Source organism: Budorcas taxicolor, chromosome 2 (assembly GCF_023091745.1).
Source record: "Budorcas taxicolor isolate Tak-1 chromosome 2, Takin1.1, whole genome shotgun sequence".
Lineage (NCBI taxonomy): Eukaryota > Metazoa > Chordata > Mammalia > Artiodactyla > Bovidae > Budorcas > Budorcas taxicolor.
In genome coordinates this window covers 68635811-68644802 of record NC_068911.1, presented here as the reverse complement: position 1 = coordinate 68644802, position 8992 = coordinate 68635811, and the positions used below count along the sequence as shown (strand labels likewise).

Here is an 8992-nt window from a genome sequence, read left to right as displayed (position 1 = left end):
AAATAAACAAACATGTTGATCTGTTGTCCCCTGACAATGTGCTCTGGTTGTAAAAAAGAAAAGGAATAGTTAATATTCCAAACTAAATGTGAGGAGTCAGGCTTTTCCTGCCTTTTTCTCTCCAATCTGAAATTGTACGGGTCTTACTCATTTTCATTGGTGACCTAATCTGAGTACCAGGAGGTTAAATGATTTCCCTAACAAGTGAGTGTCTCTTGCAAAATCCGGCATTGGAGCTGGAGCCCAGTGCCTGGGCTCTCTGCTGCTGATGACCATCCCATATGTCTCTATAAATAGACTGTTATCAAATGCTTTTTATCAGGCTTGGATTGGACAACAACCATGACTTTTAATGTCCCTTCCTTCCCTTGCATCTGATTTTAAATTATCTCTGACAGTCAGGATGTGTTAAGTCTGCTGTGTTCAGAGTTCAGAGTTCTGAACAAAATTTTCCAACGAGAAATACATATTTTAGACAAAACATGGAAATCCTACCAATTGGTGGTAAATTCCCTCTGAGTTGCTCTCTTCCCTTTCAGGAAACGTGGCTTGGGTCTCCTGTCCTTGTTAACACCAGCTCCTCCTGTCTAGCGCTAAATCATCACCTTGGCAACACCACTTCCCACAATCTGCAAAGCTTTGGATAGCCAGTCTTTGTTTTGCCTTTGTCTCCCATTCTTTGGCCAATAGGGTATAGGAGCTCATGACCTTGCTCATCCCAGCTTTGTTTTGTCCGAACTGTTTTGTGCAAAGGGGAAAACCAGGATTCTGAAGCATGTTCTGGACTGGCACGGTGCACTGCAGAATAAATCACAGCTCCTGTATTTTACAGCAGCTGGATATTAGTACTTTTGATGGACAGGAGAGTCTGGCCAAAACAGGACTGGGATGAACAGGGCCATCCTTTCAGAATGCTGATTCTGGACAGATAATGCCTCTTCCATGCTTTCATATGTCATGAGCCCCCTTCCCTTCCAGGCAACTACTGAGATGAAGGAGTTCCTGCAGCAAGCATAGTACTCACAACCACATGCTGACCATGCAGGCTGGGCACAGTCCATATCTTTCACATCTGCCTGCACACAAGTCACTAACCCTGCGACAGTCAGAGGAGGTTCAGTTTAATAAAATGAGTTAAAATGTAAACACAGCACACATTTATAGCCAACAGTTTCATCTTTAGCCTGCATAAGCCTATATGAAGTGGTTGCAATGGGAAAAAGGACCAACATTTACTGAGAGCTCACTATCTGCTAAAATTAAATCAAATTCTCACAACAACTCTCTGAAGCAGATACTATTTTGGCTTCATCCACCCCCTTTGGAGGTTATGCCAAGCGGTGCTGGTGGTGGTGGTGGTGGCTGTTGACACTGGCAAGTAGCAGGAAAGGGGTTTCAAAGGCAGTGCCTAAGCTGCATGCCTTTAATTGTCCTGGGAGCATCCCTGGATAAGTAAGTAGATCTGACAGGACTTAATGGGCAAGGTTCCAGCATGATCCATAAGCACTTGGGAAAGCATACTATATCACCCCATCAGATTATGTTGAACTGAACTGCATGCCTCGGTTGTGGGATAAGATTGGTTCAGTCTCCCATGTCTTATCCCCAGTAATTTTTAAGACTGTGTCTCAGTGTGGGCTGCTATAACAGAGTATCATAAACTGGTGGCTTAAACTGCAAACATTTATTTCTCTGTAGGCTGGGAAGTCCGAGAATAAGGTGGTAGCAGATCCAGTATCCGTGAGGACACTCTTCTTGGTTTGCAGAGGAGCATCTTCTTGTTATATCTTCACATGGCCAAGAGAAAAATCATCTCTCTTGTGTTTCTTCTTATAATGGTATAAGCCCATTCATGAAGGCTTCATCTCTCAAGGCCCCACCTCATAATACCCTCACATGGGGCTTAGAATTTCAACATATGAATTTGGGGGAACTCAAAATTTAATCCATGACAGTGTGGTTTCAATGTCTCTGAGGGTATCAGATTCATCATAGGGGCTTAAAATTAAAAATATAAACTTTTTTTTTTACTTGGTTGCACTGGATCTTAATTGCAGGATCTTTAGTTGCAGAACATGGCATCTTTTTAGTTGCAGCATTCGGACTCTTAGTTGTGGCGTGCAAACTCTTAGTTGCAGCATGTGAGATCTTGTTCCCTGACCAGGGAGCAGGGTTCCCAGGGACCAGGTTTGAACCGGGGCCCCCTGCATTAGGAGTGTGGAGTCCTGGCCACTGGACCAGCAGGGAAGTCCCCATCAAAGGGGCTTGAGTACTTGAGTATGGATGCACCTGTATGATCTGACTTTTCATGTGGTCTAGCTAGTAGCAGCTTAGGAGTTGGGGTAGGAGAGGGAATCTCGAAGTTCTGCACCCAAGAGGCAGTAGGGTATAGAGTTTGAATTTAGAGTGAGTTTTGTCATCCAAATTCTCCTATTTGTTTCATGTGTGACATTAGACAAGTTACTGAACCTCTCCATGCCTCAGTTTCCTCGTCCAAAACATAGAAATGATAAACATGATGCTTACCTCCAGAAGCTGTGAAGATTGAATGAGTCAACGTGTGTCATGCTGAAAGCAGTGCCTGGCATTTAACAACCCCTGTGCAAGTGTTTGCTGACATTGTTGTTATGGTGCTTGTATTTGTTTGTCAGGGTGCCATAACAAAATACCACAGACTGGTTGGCTTACACAATAGAAATCTATTTCCTCACCGTTCTAGAGGCTAGAAGTCCAAGATCAAATTTAGATATCTTCTAAGGGCCTTGAGGGCAGGATCTATTCCCGGCCTCTCTCCTTGGCTTGGAGATGGCCATCTTCTCTCTATGTTTGCAAACGGTCTTCCTTCTGTATGTGTCTTTATCCCGATTTCCTTTCCTCATAAGAACTTCAGCCATACGGGCTTTGGGCCCACCCTAATGACCTTATTTTAACTTGCTTCCTTAAATACCTTATTTTCAAATAAGGTCATATACTAAGGGATTTGTAATTCAACATACGAATTTTCATTTTACCATATGAATTTTTTTTTTGAAATGCACAAGCCCACAACAGTGCCTAAACAAAGTTCTTGTTGAAAATCACTTGCAGAGTAAATTTTATTCATACAAAGTTGACTGTTTTTTCTTTTCTTTTTTTTGTTTTTTGAGTAATTAGTGCAAATTTTCTTCCTTTCTCATATTATTTCCTACTTGCAGACCATTTTTAAAAATTCACGTTAAGTATCTTGGTCAAAGTTCTGTGGGTGCTAGACAGGATGGATTCAATCGTCCCCTCTCCCAAGGGAAAAATCCTTGGAATTGTAAATCAAGTAATACTCAGTATCTAAACTTAGGATAGAATATACATTATTATATATGTAATTCATTATAACACTTAAGTTTTGGGGGATGCACTCAGCTTTATCATTTTCTTATTGATAACTAACTATGAACAATCACTTTTTTCAACAGATTATTATTTAGGAAATACCAGATCAGTCAATCCCCAAATGCTGGTGGCTGGCATGAAGAGACAGCTCTGAGTGTGAGCTGGGGCTGCTCTGGTATGGCTGAGCACTAGTGGAATTCACTGGGGTTTGACTGTCTACACATGGTCGTTCTCACACAGGCTGGGCATGATAAGTAAGATTCTTTGGGTGACAAATGGCAGAAACCAAGTCTAGCTAGCTTAAGCAGAAAAAATGCTACACTGAGAGGAAACTGGAAAAATTCAGCAAGTCCCAGAAATCACCGATTTCCCAGATCTCAGGGGGAAGGGGGGCCAGGGCAGGAGTCCTAGGCCTGTGCTAGGTCGTTCCCATTTGCCTCTCCAGTTGGCTTTCTACCCTTCCCACTCTGTTCTCTGCTTCTGTGAACTATGATGGGCTTTAGGGACTGTATCAATGCGTTCCTGTTCTCTTGATTTCCAGCTGGGTTTGGCCCATGGTATATCCTGCCAGGAAATCAGAGGAAGAAAGGAGAATGACATCAGTATGCTTCTTCCCCAGGCTCCTAACTTGGGAAATGCCTTGGGTTGGCCAGTCTCTTGGCCGGCAATCACAGGTTATCTTAAGTTTACCTTCTCAGCATGACTCTCTGCTTCCAAGTTCTAGCAGCCCCTCTTGCCTTTCATCTCTTCGGACTCCACTGTGGTAATAGCTCTATTTTGACCATCCCCAGGGAACTGCAGCCCCTTGTGGTTTCCCTGCTCCCTGACTCTTGCTGTGGACAAGATGATGTGGCTGAGCACCTGCCAGGGGCCCATCCCTGAAAATGGAGATTGGGGATTTCCAGAGAAGAGAACGTGCGCCCAGAGTGATATTCTGTATTTTACTTATGCTTTAGTTGTTCAGAGTAAACACCCAACCGTATACCGTTCAGTGAATTCTGCTGATTAAGTGCTTTCAAAGGCAAAAATGGCAAACATGAGGGCAACTTGAAATGATTCTTTATGTAAGCTGTGTCTGTTAGAAGGGAGTCGGGATGTGTTTACGAGCTGCAGGCTGGCGCTCCACAGTTCCTCTAAGACACAGATCTGTGGTGAACTAGTTTGAGGTTGATAGTCTAACACACCTCTTGCTCATCTGAAATCTAGGCTGAGGATGGCAAATGTCGGAACCCATGATTTTATCTCTTGCCAGGCCCATGGCAATGCTAGTACACTGCAGAATTTCTTACTGCTGAGCTTCAGAATCCTTCTCAACACAGCTCTCCAGGAAACTGGTACTAAGTAAGCAGGTGGCACACGAAAAACAGCCATTTATCATTCCTGCCAAAGAGGCCTTCTGGGTACCTTATTGTGGAGCTTGCTTCAGCGGCTGGAGCCAGCATTTTAGTGGCATGTGCGACTGTTTGGATGGAGATTGCTATTCTGAGCAGATTAGGGGCAGGGGGCTCTCAAGTCATCAAGGCCACGCCATCCTCTGTGGTCTTGCTACAGACCCAAGGAAACCAGACTGAGTCCTGTCTCTGAGGAGCATCAAACAGACCAAGGCTGCCTTGTTGAGTTTAAGGGATTCTGTGGGTCAGAGTTGGGAAGATGAGTGAGTGAGCAGTCATAGGCCTCTGGCATCAGACAACCCAGGAGGGGACTCTTTAGAGCACCTAGGGAGTATTTCTTCCTGGGTCCAGGGCAGGGGCCAGCCGAGGAAGAGATATCAGAGAAGCCCACTTCCTTCATGACCAGTATCCCAGGCCTCCATCCACAGCAGCAGTGGATGGACCTGGCAGGCTTCCAGACGCAAACACTGCACAGTCCATTATGAAGCCAAACCTGATCTCCTTATTCATCCTCTCCTCCCCCACCCCCCGTTTCCTGGTAGTTAAGTAAATAATCAAATGTAGAGTGATTTTGCTTGAATGAAAGCCTCAGAATTAAATGTTTAGCTCCCCTCAGGACATTTGTGTTTCCTATTATTTAGGGGTCACCTTGTGACTTGATTCATCCTCTCTCAGCCACTCCTCGGCTTTGAGAAAGGCTTTGCGGCACATGGACGTGAGGAAGCTTGGGCTGCCTCTTTCAGGCTGGGTGTTCTGTTCAATGGCCTCTGCCTCTCTGGGTCTCAGTCATCTCATTTTTAAATTTTGGGGCCTGTTTGGTGCCTGAGATCCTTTTCAAGATAGCTCTGAGCTATCATTCTAAGCTCTGCCTCTCTCAATCACTGAATAATAATAACAAACAATTATTGAGACTTACTGCATGCTTGGAATTGTGCTAAGAATTTTATGCACGTTCTCTCATTTAGTTCTCACAGACACGGGGTGAGGTTGTTGCTAATCTTTTCTTTGTATCAGTTAATATTGAGTTCAGCTGCTTATGCAGAAATATCCTAAACAATAATGGCTTAAATAAGATAGTTAATTTTTCTCCCATGTAAATAAAAAATAAAATAAAATACTTAGAAGTAGGCCGGACTGCTACTGATATGGCGGCTCCATGGTGTCATGAGAGAGATCGATCTTTCTGTTCCACCACGTGGAGCTTATAGTTTCATGCTTTCCTCAGTAGCTCCAATCGTCACATCTCTGTTTCAGGCAGCAAGAAGCAGGAAAGGAGGGTGAAGGGGTCACCTTTTCTTAGTCTTAGAAATCCAAACAATACTTCTGCTTACATTTCATTGGTTAGAATTTAGTTACATGTTTATATCTAGCTGCAAGGGAGGCTGAGAAATCTAATCTTACTGTTTCACAGTCAGAAATGTAAACATTTGAGTTCTAAGGAAAAAGATGGGAGTGGATATTGGAGTAAATCCTTAATTTCTTCACATCTTGTTTGACCAGCAAGGAAGCAAAGCCCTAAGACATATAGTTGGTGGGTGACTGGGGCAGGATTTAACCCAGCCCACCTGGATCCAGGGCCTGTGTTCTTAAGTGCTGTATTATCAGATTCCCCCTCCCCTCAAAGTTGCCTGCTGCTTCTCTCTCCTTCTTATCAGACGCTTCGTGCAGGCTCCAGCTCTAAGCTTTCTCTATCAAGAAAACCCCTTATTGAAGCTACATGTGCAGGAAAGTTGGGCAGGACTGTAAGCCCAAGGCCAACCTGCCTTTCATCAGGATCCTCCATCACTGGTGGAAGGCACGGTACACCTGTGGCATCTCCTCTGGTCCCCAGGTCCGGCCTTCCTTCCATCATTCCTGGTCCCTCCCAACTTCTCCATCCCTTAGCTCCCCTCATGGTGTCTCCAACACCCCATAGTACCCTTAGTGCCTGTCCTCACCAAAACCTGGAATAAATTGATATCTCTCTTCATCTATATTAAGAAGATGAAGGAGTAACTTACTTTGGGTGGCAGGCTTTTCCCCTCCTCTTTTGGAAATGGAAGGTCATTACCAAGGAGAGCCCTTGAAATATGTTGCAAAGGCACCACCTCTGAAGACTCCTAGTCAGATTGGGTTGTCACCAAAGCCACTGCTGTTGTCCATTCACTGAGGTATAAGAGGTAGATTCTCAATCTGAGTAGGGGACCAGCAGCATCAGTGTCACCTAGGAATTATTAGAGGTGTAGGACCTCAGCCCCACCCCAGACCTACAGAGTCAGAATCAGATTTAACAAAGCCCAGAGACTCCTTCCAGTATTCTTGCCTGGAGAATCCCCATGGACAGAGGAGCCTGGTGGGCTATAGTCTATGCAGTCACAGAGTCGGACATGACTGAGCGACTAAGCACAGCACAGCACAGAGAATCCCTGTCTACCCCGCAGGCTTCTGACTCACTGACCTAGGACAGCCAAAACGCAGGCTTTCTAGAGAGTGACTATAAATGCAAGAAATTCACCTAAGAGTTTGCTTATTAAATGCATTGCTTGTTTTAGAAGAAACTGGACTGAGGAAAAAAGAGCAAATAAAAGTCAGGTATTGACATAAATAATTGCTGTTTCGGGGCACAACCATGGACCTCATATCTACCCAGTGCACCATGCGAATATAAACCGTTCATTGACTGATATATTAGAATAGGGAGCCAGACAAGAGCAGATAAAAAGTCTCGTGCTTAGATTTCTTCTTCAGATTCCCTTGAAAAGCTACTCATATCAGTGCACTTAAGTCTCCAAATGGCTTTTGCAAACCAGATAAGCTTAGTGTTTTGGGTTCACATAATTGGCCAGCTTTGCTAAGAGACTGCCAAAAACATCGATGTCGTCTAAACAACTGTTATTTTAGTTTAAGGATACAATCTAGGTTTAAAAGCCAACATGTAACTCACTTTAATACTGTTAAAAGCTCAGAGGAGAGAGCTGTTATACTCCCAATCTCCTGTTTATATGCTACAGTAGTTCAGACTCCTGGAAGAATATCAGTGCTGTTTCTTTCTGTGAGTTTAGGCTTAAATTGTGGAGAGCCTCCAAGAGTTTCACATTTGGTACTTTTAGAATGTTTTCCCCTCACTCTGGGTTCTTCATGAACAGGGAGATTCATGAAGAGATTTTTCCGTAAGGAGGCAGCGTGGGGATTTCCCTGGTGGTCCAGTGGCTAAGACTCTGCATTCCCAATGCAGGGAGCCTGGGTTCAATCCCTGGTCAGGGAACTAGATCCCACATGCCACAGCTAAGAGCCAGCACAACCAAATAAATACATGAATATTTGTAAGAAAGGAGGCAGCATGATGTAATAGTTTAAAATGTGGGTTGTAGCTCCTGGGCATATACCTGGAGAAGAACATGCTCTGAAAGGATGCAAGCATCCCGGTGTTCATTGTAGCACTGTTTACAAGAGTCAAGATGCAGAAATAGCCTAGCTGTCCTTTGACAGAAGAATGGGTAAAGAAGACGCGGTATCTATGTACAGTGGAAGAGCAGTCATTAAAAAGAATGAGATAATGCCATTTGCAGCAACATGCTATTACTGAATGAAGTGAAGTCAAGTGAAGTCACTCAGTCATGTCCAACTCTTGGCAACCCCATGGACGGTAGCCTACCAGGCTCCGTGGTCTATGGGATTTTCCAGACAAGAATACTGGAGTGGGTTGCCATTTCCTTCTCCAGGGGATCTTCCCAACCCAGGGATCGAACCCGGGTCTCCTGCATTGCAGACAGACACTTTACCGTCTGAGCCAGAATGAAGTGTCAGATAAAGAAAGAGAAATATCAAATGTGGAATCTAAAAAAAATAATACAAATGAACTTATTTACAAAATAGAAACAAATTCTCAGTCTTAAAGAAAGAACTTATGGTTACCAGAGGGGAAGGGTTGGGGGAAGGGATAGTTAGGGAGTTTGGGATTGATATGTACACACTGCTGTATTTAAAATAGATAATCAACAATGACCTACTGTATAGCACAGGGAACTCTGCCAATATTCTGTAACAACATAGTTGGGAAAAGAATTTAAAAATGAATCAGTTCAGTTCAGTTCAGTTGCTCAGTTGCGTCCGACTCTTTACGACCCCATGGACAGCAGCATGGCAGGCTTCCCTGTCCGTTACCAACTCCCAGAGCTTGCTCAAACGCATGTCCATCGAGTTGGTGAAGCCATCCAACCACCTCACTTCTGCCATCTCCTTCTCCTCCTGCCTTC

At 44.1% G+C, this 8992-nt stretch overlaps 1 non-coding gene across 1 annotated transcript; it reads left to right on the top strand.

The window, feature by feature from the left end:
- The first annotated feature begins 7928 nt into the window (after positions 1-7928).
- On the top strand, positions 7929-8001 carry TRNAG-CCC (transfer RNA glycine (anticodon CCC)). The gene has a single exon. It is a non-coding gene; the product is annotated as a tRNA-Gly (tRNA).
- Positions 8002-8992: the final 991 nt, after the last annotated feature.